Raw genomic sequence first — 9,912 nt, 5'->3', positions numbered from 1 at the left:
ATGGTACAAGTCTCAAAGACTTCTAAGAAACTGGCATTATTGTGGCTGCTGCAGAAAAGTTTTTGGGACTGGTGCCGGTGCTGGTTCCCCTAGAGCCTGTGTAGTGATCAGATTGGTTTAATTATTTTACAGAAAAGTTGGTTATTGAATAAATTTTTTGGTCGTTTTTTGGTAGTTTGTTCCGTTTTTTGGGAATCCTGTTTCCATCCGGCACACTGAATGGTGGGATGCACATTAAATTATGCAATCGCCAATATACCATAGAAGACGAACAACACCATAAACAACATGAACATCCTAGTTTGGAGGAGTGGGGTCATTCAATACCCCATACAGCTGTCAATCTTTCATGGCGGCCTCCTGTTTTTACAAATTTGCAGCATGACTTGATTTCGTGACTGCTGCTATATAACTTCAGTGTACGGCTACGTTGTAAGCAGACTTCTAGTCATTCGAAGAACAGTGATTACTTTGTCCCCATGCAAGCTAGCAGTGGCCACGTCAGCCATTATGGAATGGCACATTGCTTGAACAACAAATGAGCTGATTGTCTGCTACTGCCATTCCAACATTGCTGCGGTGACTACTGCTAGCTAGCATGAGGATGAGAAGGACAGTATTTCAATCTTCAAGTATCAGTAAAGGTAGAAGTTGGAGTACAGTGGCATATCCCATCCCTGCATCTAGGTATGTTTTCTGACCAATATGTTGTATCATATATGTTTTGTCTAATTCTCATTCAAATTCTCCTCCAATCTTTCTACCCTCCAGTGTCCCGTAGGTGCTGTGATGAACCCACTCTACCACAAAGTCTATGGTAGTTTTCCAATGCCTTGCAAAGAAGGGTACTTATTGGTCGATGGGTAGAAAAATATTTTTTTGAAGCAGACATCGAATATCCTTTTAAGCCTGGTGAAGTTATCAATTACACTTTGGATGGTGTATCAATACACCCAGTCACTGCAAAGATACAGGCGTCCTTCCTAACTCAGTTGCTGGAGAGGAAGGAAACCACTCAGGGATTTCACTTTGAGGCCAATGGTGACTTTAAAACAGTTACAGAGTTTAATGGCTGTGATAAGAGAGAACTGAGGATGGATCAACAACATTGTAGTTACTCCACAATACTAACCTAAATGAAAAAGGAAGCCTGAACAGAATAAAATCATTCCAAAATATGTATCCTGTTTGCAATAAGGCACTAAAGTAAAACTGCACAAAATGTGGCTAAAACAACTCTATGTCCTGAATACAAAGTGTTATGTTTGGAGTAAATCAAACAACACATCAATTAGTACCACTCTTCATATTTTCAAGCATGGTGGTGTCTGCATCATGTTATGGGTATGCTTGTCATCGGCAAGGACTAGGGAGTTTTTTTTAGGATGGAAATAAATGGAATAGAGCTAAGCACAGGCAAAATCCTAGAGGATAACCTGGTTGTCTGCTTTCCAACAGACACTGGGAGACAAATTCACCTTTCAGCAGGACAATGACCTAAAACACAAGGCCAAATATACACTGGAGTTTCTTACCAAGACGACATTGAATTTTCAGGGGCCTGGTTACAGTTGACTTAAATTGGCTTGAATATCTATGGCTCTCTTGACAGAGCTTGAATAATTTTTTCAAAGAATTATGTACAAATATTGTACAATCCAGGTGGGCGACTTACCCAGAAAGACTCACAGCTGTAATCGCTGCCAAAGGTGATTTTGACATGTATAGACTCAGAGGTGTGAATATTTATGTAAATCTGATTTTTCAGTGTTTTATTTCCTATAAATGAGCAAAAGTGTATATATTTTTTGCTTTAGCCACATTTTAATCCAGTTTGTAACACAACAAAATGTGGAATAAATCAAGGAGTATGAATAGATTCTGAAGGCACTGTAATTCTCCCAGGGCCCCCAGACGGCTCGTACATCCTGACCAACGTGCTGCGTGTCTACAACCTCCCCCCAGAGATCTACAGCTACAACTGGAACCTGCCCAGGGAGATGGTGAGGGCGCCACTAACTCACGACATCACTGATCTTCACTCCTGGTTTGTGCTGAGAGATTAGTGCTTTTTGACGTCGGTTTACATTTCGCTTTCAATCGTTTAACAAAAAGCAAACATTAAATGCATTATAAAATGATGATATTAAAATGAATGTAGTGCTTTTTAATGGAAACATATTAAACATTCATTTGCCAAAGCTTTGAAAATATTCCATTGTCTTTGTCAAGTCCACATTGGGTAGACATTAATAGAGAAATGGTTAATTACTACAAAATAGTACAATGTTTCAGTTGTGTATGTTCGTTTTATTTGAGAACTTTGTTATTTTTCATTCTTTAGTCATCATCTCATCTCTGCTCAGGTAGTAGCAGCCAGCCAGCCAAACCATCTAACGTTGTCTCTGTGCTTCCCATACTGTACTGTCTTTAGTCATTCTATTTAGCTAGGCCAGCCTGCCTAAGTAGGCTGCAGAGCTGTCTGACAAAGTCATTTGAATAATTCTTCAAAGTAGATACCTTGCATACCTTGAACTGTTTCCATCCTTCTTGTTGTTGTGTTGTGTACATTCCTCGGTCATTGCGGTCTGTTCGGTCTTTGTGTATCTAACCTAATGTAGCAGGTGTAAAGGTATATCTGTATATCTGTAGAACAAATGGATGTTATGGTCATTGTAGTTAATTACCACGTTTCTGGACTGAACGAGCAACATAAGCTGTCCTATCCTGTATAGGCCTAGATAGAGGACTTGACCCCCCCCCTCTCCAATGTTCTCCCTGCCCTACAGGCAGGTTGAAGATGGCAGAGGGGGATACCATCTATGAGTACTGCTGGTATCCCAAGATGAGCCCTCTGGATCCAAACTCCTGCTTGTGAGTTCAGCAGCCATCCTCTGCTGCTACCACCACTCATATCAGAGATATGCCCCTTAGCATTCGCTTATAAAGAGATGTTTTATTGTCACATACTGTACATCGGATAGGTACAGGGAAATGTGTCGTTTTACAGGATCAGCCATAGTAGTATAGCGCCCCTTGGAGAAAATTAGGGTTAAGTGCCTTGCTCAAGGGCACGTTGATAGATTTTTGCATCTTATCAACTCATGGAATCAAACCAGTGACCTTTCAGGCCCAACACTCTAACCGCTAGGCTACCTGCCGCCCTATGTCCTGTATCAAAGCGGTTTATAGTATAGTTTACAGTCTTTGACGGGTCCCAACAAGTTGAACCCATTCCGAAATGGATCCGCAGACCTGTTCTGAATGGACCTGAGGCCAGTCAGACATGCTACGAAAAGGCCCGTGCTGGTTAAGATACGAGAGACCAGTTCAGCTCCGAGAGAGAAAGAAACGCTGCCAGCTCCATCAATAAACGAGTGATATTGGCCAAATGATCCACAGTTAACTGCCTATAAAAATTACACAAAATAAAAACAATTTGTTACATTTCGATGTGTAGCATATTCAAAAGTGTATAGTCTGTTTTATTTATTTATTTATTTTTTCCTGTCAGAGATTTGAGCACTAAATGCATTAGGGCGTTGCATGCATATGAGCGGACTGTATGATAATAATATTTAAAAACATTATATAAAGGAAAATAAGCTTAGCCCTAGAGAGATGGAGAGTAAGAGGAAGAATTGCCAGCGTCATGTTCCCAACACCGAAATGCATTTCTTTATACTTGTCAGGCCACTACTGCTATACAGATACAGGCATACAGGAGGCTACTATGTACATTTTCCATCAGGATATTTTCTTTTAGAAAGATAAGTATTATTTTATTGTTAGATTAAAGGAGTAACTGATAGGCCTAAAACGTTGTTCTTCACCTCAAGTTCAACCATCGGAGTCCGTTGGTGTGCTGGTGCCCACTGACTTCAAAGGCCTGCAGTAGCTAAGCCTGAGATTAGCCATACCATACCACACCAAACCTTGACAAGACTTTCTTACTTTTGATATTCCCATTATAAAGTTAAGTCATTGTTTATAGGGAAAATATGAACATGTTCTTAAATTAAGTTTTGCGTCTCGACGCCTTAGGTTTTTGCTTTTCATGGTTTAAGTGTAGTAGCCGTATAGTAGGCCTACCGGTAATTCTATTATATTGCGGAAAACACAACATTATAGTTGGAACTTAATTTGGTCAAAGAAAATGTCTCAACAGAATGAAACAAAACACTTTTTTTCCTTTTTAAAGAACTGGTTTAAACCTTCCCAAAAGTTTAGAACAGGCGAGGATAATTCAGCAATTAGGCCTACCAACAAAGGTGGGTTTCTACTGTAGGTCTACCAAACAAATTACGACAATAGGCTAATGATATTTATTTAACAGGCCAACTTTTAACCTTCAACTAAACACGTAGCACAAAATTTAAAAGACAGTTCGATCTTAAATTAGCGTTTTGCCTATTTAAAGAACTGTTTTGGTTTCTTAAAGAGACCTATAATGATGAACGCGTTTATTTTCATATTCATTATAATTTGTTTTAAGTTGCATTAAACGATATGCACACAATCCATTTGGCCGCACCAACTTTTCTCTCATCATTGTCCATTACAATATTAAAACTTGTCCTTGGGGACATTCCATTTGTCGGATTATTTTCACTCTTTCTCCTCTAACTTTCCTTTTCACTTCAATGAAAAAGGCCTACATCTTCTCAGTCAACAGTAGACTAGGACAAGGCTCCTCTCTCGCTCTGTCTCTCTCCTCAGCAGCAGGTGTACGTGAGGTGAGCTGCCAGAACCAGAACCAGCTATACATTTTATTGAGTTGCAATTGGCTGACACAGATAACAAGCTTGCACAGTTCTCATCCTCACACACATTAAATTAACGAAGTGCCGGTCCAATCGGTAAATAAATTGTAATTGCACATACCTGAGATCTGTGGCAATTATCAGACCCGACTCCAATCCTAGACCAGAGTCAGAATTTAGGACCCGGACACGCTACGGTCCCAGGTTGGATCTCGGAATTTCAAGTCTGTTGGACACATGAAGACTTCTACCTTGCGGTAATTGAACCCACAACCTTGGTTCCTGACTTAACTGAGCCATGCTACATTGTATGCACTGTACTGAGTTCCATATTAGACTGTTGACACCGCGAAAATGGAGTCAGTGCTAGTACTTGAAAACTGTAGTTTAGTTGTTTTACACCTAGTTGCTAATCTGTAAAATCATCATTGTCTCTCTCTTTGAGGAATCTTGGCCTTTTCCCCTTGAACCCCAGTGCTATCTGTCTGTTTGTTTGTCCGAGACCTGTGGTGCTTTGGGTGATGACTCACCCTTTAACAGAACGAACAGAAGAACTAACAACTCCAGACGCTTTTTAAAGGGCCTCATGATTTCCAGACTTTGGTTTTCTCCTGGCTCTGTGTGTGTGTGTGTGTGTGTGTGTGTGTGTGTGTGTGTGTGTGTGTGTCTTTGCGTGTTTTTTTTTCTAGCCGTACAAAAGCGCGGAAATTATTAAGACATTGTCTGTGCTGTGGAAAGCTGAGATCAATGGCGCCCAGCCGTTACTGTGGAGAATGCCGTTGTTACGGGCAACGCTGGTAGGGCCTACTAACGAGGCCCCCTTAACAACAGCAACCCCATCCTCCCATGGTTCCTCTCTGATCAGTGCCCAGCGTGGGCTGTGGTCAACCCCACGGAGCGAGGGAAACAACATCTCTAGATGAAAGGGAATGAAAAAGTACAAAAAGGGTCAGTGTGTGTGTGTGTGTGTGTGTGTGTGTGTGTGTGTGTGTGTGAGAGAGAGAGGTGCTCACCATAGTCAATACAGGAGGATCAAACCATAAACCACATGTAAAATATCTCCATGGCAAGAAGAGAGGGGGAATAAGAAAAAAAGAAAGGGAGTTTAAGAGGGAGAGAGAGACAGGAGTCAAACAGGGTGGAGGATGAGAGCATAAACAACCCGAGGAGATGATTTATCTGAGGGATGTACCACTTGAGAGCTGGGCCCTGAGAGGAGCCAGGGATGAGGGGGCTAGTCGGAGCTGACACCCCATGTCAGCTCTGTTACCCTTCATCTGTGTGCTTGTTCAGACGGCACAATGTTGTCTTGGACCTGTTCACCTGGTGTTAAGGGTTACAGAGTGGAATGACGTGGCCTTAGCATTTCCTAACATCAGTTCGGGGCGTCAAACAAACCATGGACATGTACGCTGAGTGTACAAAACATTAAGAACAACTTCCTAATATTGACTTGCACCCCTTTTTGCCCTCAGAACAGCCTGAATTCGTCGGGTCGTGAACTCTACTTGTGTCAAGTTGGCTGGATGTCCTTTGGGTGGTGGACCATTCTTGAAACACACAGGAAAAGGTTGTGTGGGAAAAAACAGCAGCATTGTAGTTTTTGACACACTCAAACCGGTGCGCCTTGTACCTACTACCATGCCCCATTCAAAGGTACTTTCATATTTTGTCTTGCCCATTCACCCTCTGAATGGCACACATACACAATCCATGTCTCAATTATCTCAAGGATTAAAAGTCTGTGTTCCTAATGTTTTTTACAGTGTATGTTCACTCTTTCTCCCACTCTCTTCCCCTCTCTCTCCATCTCTCCCCCTCTCTCTCCGTCTCTCTCCGTCTCTCCCCCTCTCCCTCCGTCTCTCCCCCTCTCTCCCCCTCTCCCTCCATCTCTCACCCTCTCTCTCCGTCTCTCCCCCTCTCTGTCCGTCTCTCCCCCTCTCTGTCCGTCTCGCCCCCTCCCTCTCCGTCTCGCCCCCTCTCTCTCCGTCTCGCCCCCTCTCTCTCCGTCTCTCCCCCTCTCGCCCCCTCTCTCTCCATCTCTCCCCCTTTCTCTCCATCTCGCCCCCTCTCTCTCCATCTCGCCCCCTCTTTCACCATCTATCCCCCTCTCTCTCCGTCTCGCCCCCTCTCTCTCCGTCTCGCCCCCTCTCTCTCCGTCTCTCCCCCTCTCGCCCCCTCTCTCTCCATCTCTCCCCCTTTCTCTCCATCTCGCCCCCTCTCTCTCCATCTCGCCCCCTCTCTCACCATCTATCCCCCTCTCTCTCCGTCTCGCCCCCTCTCTCCATCTCGCTCCATCTCACCCCCCCCTCTCTGTCAACAGCCATGTGCTGTACTCTCCTGTACAGAGTGTAGAATAGTTGCTGGTGTTCCTCCTTTGTATTGTTTTCTGGGCCAGCGTCCAGGCTAGCTGTGGTGTACCATTATAATGGGGTGATTCCCAACAGCCAGAACAAAGACACAGTGCCATAACAGCACGGAGCTGCCCAGGTTCATTTCCTCTTGGCTTTGGCTAATTGAGCTTCAGTTCAGACAGTGATGTTTCGGCGTTTGGTTTGTTAGGTTCGCTGTTTGGCAGTGGCCCCCCGCAATTATGTAAGTTGAAAAGCCAAAGCCATGCGGCATGTCTGTTGATGGATCGTTTTTGTCCATTATAAACCCCAATGTGACAACAAACTGCTATCGTTTTTGAATAGATAGAGGGGAGGAATGATATTAAAAGTGAAATGGCCTCAGTGGGGTGTTTCACTGATGAGGCCAGATGAGGCACAAAGCAGTGTCAGTGTGTGTCTGTCAGTTATTTTTCAACAGAGATGAAATGAGTGTGTGTACATTACTGCTCTTCCTGTTGTCACCACCACTCTCCATCCTTTTCTCTCCTTTCTACATCCTTCCTTTTCATTCCTGTCTTTCCATTCCTCCTTTCCATTTCTCCTTCCATCGTTCTCTTCCTTCTCGAACCTCCCTCGCATCATATATTCCATCCTTCTTCCCTCCGTCTCTCACCACCGCTGTCTCTCTCTCCTCCAGCCGGCAGCAGTCGTGATAACCCAGTCCATATCTGGGACGCGTTCAACGGGGACCTGCGAGCCAACTTCAGACCCTACAACCATCCGGATGAGCTGACCTCTGCTTCTCCCCAGATGGATCACAGCTCTACTGCGGCTTCGACAAGACAGTCAGGGTGTTTTACACAGACCGGCCTGGACGGGACTGTGAGGAGAGGCCAACTATAGGTGTGTCCAGTAGCAACAGAAACGATACTGGGTACATCTTTATTTGGGGAGATCCCTTACAGAGGGTTTATAGAAGTGCTATTAAATCTCAACTAACTGTCCCCTAACCCTATTCTTAACCCTAACCCCATTCTATAGATACTGAGTGTGTTCCCTCTCCTCACCAGTGAAGAAGCAGTGTCAGAGTGGCATCATCTCCTGCCTGGCGTTCAGCCCGTGCCAGTCTGTGTACGCCTGTGGCTCGTTCTCCCGCGCCGCAGGCCTCTACTCCTGCCAGGACGGCTCTCTGCTGGTTCTGCTGCCACCCAGGCACCACGGGGGCATCACACACCTCGCCTTCTCACCCGACGGACACTACCTGTACACTGGCGGGCGCAAGGTAGGACAACACAAAGAGAGACACGGGCCTCAAAAAGCTGTCCGTCTTGTTTTAAAAACGGACCCACTGCTCACAGAGAGAGATTGGGGAAGAGGAACACAGTGTCACATTGGAGAACGTGGTGTTTCTCCACATGCAAACACATGCCCACATCCACGACCAGTGTTATTGTTGCTCTTGTATGTGTCGAGGTGTTTCTGAATGATGATTGTGTGTAGGACCCATAGATTCTGTGCTGGGATCTGAGAGACCCGGGCAAGGTTCTGTTCTCTCTGAAGAGGAAAGTAGCCACCAACCAACATATCTACTTTGACCTGGATCCGTAAGTCGAAACCAGTTCCTTCTAGATAGACTATGTGCTCGACTGGGGCGTCCCAAAAGCACAAGGTTTCTTCACTCCACTCTTTCCATTTGATGCTGATTGCTGCCCCCGTGTCTCTGTAGGTCTGCCCGGTACCTGTTGAGAGGCGACACAGGTGGGGTGGTGTCAGTGTGGGACACCCTCACAGCCCCCCCCCCCCCCCAGATGGTTGTTGATCTCCCATATGATTTATTTGGTTGTCTTCTGACTTTGCAGAGGTGTATTTTAGTCATATTTGCCACTTTCTGATATTTAACTACATTTCTTTCTCTCTCATCCTCCTCTCCCTCCCATTTGCTCTCTCTCCCCCAGTGTCCACCCCTTCGTGCCGTTGCTGGTGTCAACCAGCGAGCAGCGCCGGTTCCTCGACCCGGGGGACAGTAGCGACGGAGACTCCTTCGACTCGGGTTCAGAGGGTGATATTGTGACCAACCCCAGAGGTCAGACAGGACAACGCCCTGACTCTGTGTTGGGTCGGACCACTCAGCCCAGCCAGCGAGGAGGGGCAGGAGGAACCAGCACCAATGGTGGTGATTGATAGGTGGTGGAGTAGCCCAACTCAAACCCCTCTCTTCAGGACTGAACCAAATGTAACTTCAAACTGCCACTGAGTAACGTTTACTACAATATTGGGAGTACTTTTTCTGTTGAGTATGCAAACTAGTGTGTTGAGTCCCTTGGATTCAGCGAACAACAGTTTCCCCGGTCTCGAAGCCAAGGTACAAACTATGGTGAATGCTAACATGTTATTTGGAATTTTTGGTAACATGCTATTATGCTAACTGAGTTCTTCCCCATTTCAAACTACATGTAATTGTAAAACCACAGCCAGACCAGGCCCACTGTGTTGGAGGAGCACAGTGTACATTGTGTTGTCTACTTTCCACTCATGTTTCTCCACGGGAGTGTTCTGTTGTTTTCCTTCTAGTCTGTATAGCCTGGTCCCAGATGTCTCGGTGTTGATTTATGGCCATTATTTAGCATTTCAATCAAACAGGTCTGGGATCAGGCTATTGTCTATAGTCCTGCCCAGAATAACCTAATACTGCTTGTTTAAGTGCAATTCAGAGCTTTGATTTGTGAATATTATTTTATTGTTCTAAGTGCGGAGGTGTCGCTATACGTGCGTCAGTAAATGTATATTTTTCTATAGCCATGATGAATATTTAGTTT

General features: G+C 44.8%; 1 pseudogene; it reads left to right on the top strand.

Annotated features, from left to right (window-relative positions):
* The first annotated feature begins 707 nt into the window (after positions 1–707).
* On the top strand, positions 708–9,350 carry LOC135510077 (telomerase Cajal body protein 1-like; annotated as a pseudogene).
* Positions 9,351–9,912: the final 562 nt, after the last annotated feature.

The sequence above is a fragment of the Oncorhynchus masou genome, chromosome 23, assembly GCF_036934945.1.
Source record: "Oncorhynchus masou masou isolate Uvic2021 chromosome 23, UVic_Omas_1.1, whole genome shotgun sequence".
Taxonomy (NCBI): Eukaryota; Metazoa; Chordata; class Actinopteri; order Salmoniformes; family Salmonidae; genus Oncorhynchus; species Oncorhynchus masou.
This window is presented reverse-complemented; position numbering and strand designations above follow the sequence as displayed.